We start from the raw sequence: 2,239 nt of genomic DNA, 5'->3' as shown, positions 1-2,239 counted from the left end.
ACATAAAAGTGAAGTACGTGACGAGTGTGACGTTAGGAAAACATTAGGCAGCATGGAGAGATTCTGTATGGGACCACCCAACCCAAACGAGTACTGTGTGACGTGCTACCCGGCAAGTATTCACCGAGGTAGCCGGCTATCTCAGTCGGTAGAGCGTCAGACTCTTAATCCCAGGGTTGTGGGTTCGAGCCAGACGCTGGGCGGAACGGAATTTTGTTCCGCTGCAGGTGTAAATTACCGTTTTTCTGATTAACGAGATTTAATGGAAATAGCAACTTTAAACTTTGCCTACGTCTCTGTCAGTCGCAAGGAAACTGTATTTGAAGGTGAAGGTGATTTTGTAGACATGTGTGAAAGACATGTTCTTAAAAGCAAGTGTTGTGGTTTGGAGAGCACATCGGTTACGTGTCAGATGTGTAGCCAAGCAGTAATTTGTCGCCATAGCTGCAAATATTAGCCGGTAATATGAAGTGTTGTCAGCTAAAGTCTGATGGTGCAGACGACCGTAAGGACGAAGTACCCAAGAGTACCGCTAGGCCGCGCCTCTTTAGCTCAGTGGTAGAGCACTGGTCTAATAAACCAGGGGTTGTAAGTTCCATCCTCACAGGAGAAAGATGAATTTTGGAAATCAGTTGCGCGTCGTGGCCGTATAGCAAACAGTACCTGTGATGACGAACAATTAGCGACAGGCGTTTTTTTAAGATTTACTCTCAGATGTGATTAAGGCGAATGGCGCAGATAAAGCATTTGCCAAAGCGGTACAGCATAAGGTGGGACGAGGCAGTCTGAATTACATTTTATAGATGTATTTCTCACATATCGCAGAGTCTCTCGCGATCTTCGTCGTCGTCGTCGTCGTCGTCGTCGTCGCCGCCGCCGCTTCTGCAGAAGTAGCAAATGGCCATCGTAGCAAATGCGGCGAGGGACGGCCTGCCTTCGATTCCGAATGCACAAATTGTGTGGTCTTGTTTCTCAGTCTATATTTGGTCGGTCACGTCAGAGGTTGAATGTAACGAATGGGTGGGAAAGAGCAAGGGACAGCGGCTGTGTAGAACGAAAACACAAATCCTCAGGGGTGTGAGCGTTTCGAGATGAGTCGTATACATGTAAACGTTGGTCGTCAGTGACCGTGTGGCCTAATGGATAAGGCGTCGGACTTCGGCTCTGAAGATTACAGGTCCGAATGCTGTCACGCTTGTGTTTTTCCAGTTCTGAAAAAGAAACATACCGTTTTAATGTAGCAATTGAGCAGTACGAAACCGTCTGAATGTTGCTGTTGACCATTTTTTGCTTGGAGATGCTCTTGAGCTTGAAACACACACAGCAAGACCGGTGTTAACTAACGAAATGGTCGGCAGAGTGCCGACACCGCGAGTTTTGACTGGCACTTGCACATCTAAAACAACGTCGGAAAGTAACTCGTTCGGCTTTTGAGTCACATAAAGTATGTGTGTTAATTTTGACGCCACTAGCTCTGCTTGTTGTCATGCAATTTCTTTGCCTCTCAGAAATGATTATGACATAAAAGTGAAGTACGTGACGAGTGTGACGTTAGGAAAACATTAGGCAGCATGGAGAGATTCTGTATTGGACCACCCAACCCAAACGAGTACTGTGTGACGTGCTACCCGGCAAGTATTCACCGAGGTAGCCGGCTATCTCAGTCGGTAGAGCGTCAGACTCTTAATCCCAGGGTTGTGGGTTCGAGCCAGACGCTGGGCGGAACGGAATTTTGTTCCGCTGCAGGTGTAAATTACCGTTTTTCTGATTAACGAGATTTAATGGAAATAGCAACTTTAAACTTTGCCTACGTCTCTGTCAGTCGCAAGGAAACTGTATTTGAAGGTGAAGGTGATTTTGTAGACATGTGTGAAAGACATGTTCTGAAAAGCAAGTGTTGTGGTTTGGAGAGCACATCGGTTACGTGTCAGATGTGTAGCCAAGCAGTAATTTGTCGCCATAGCTGCAAATATTAGCCGGTAATATGAAGTGTTGTCAGCTAAAGTCTGATGGTGCAGACGACCGTAAGGACGAAGTACCCAAGAGTACCGCTAGGCCGCGCCTCTTTAGCTCAGTGGTAGAGCACTGGTGTAATAAACCAGGGGTTGTAAGTTCCATCCTCACAGGAGAAAGATGAATTTTGGAAATCAGTTGCGCGTCGTGGCCGTATAGCAAACAGTACCTGTGATGACGAACAATTAGCGACAGGCGTTTTTTTAAGATTTACTCTCAGATGTGA

This window comes from Schistocerca gregaria, unplaced genomic scaffold (assembly GCF_023897955.1).
Source record: "Schistocerca gregaria isolate iqSchGreg1 unplaced genomic scaffold, iqSchGreg1.2 ptg000285l, whole genome shotgun sequence".
NCBI classification, from domain to species: Eukaryota; Metazoa; Arthropoda; class Insecta; order Orthoptera; family Acrididae; genus Schistocerca; species Schistocerca gregaria.
Note: the sequence above shows the minus strand (reverse complement) of the source record.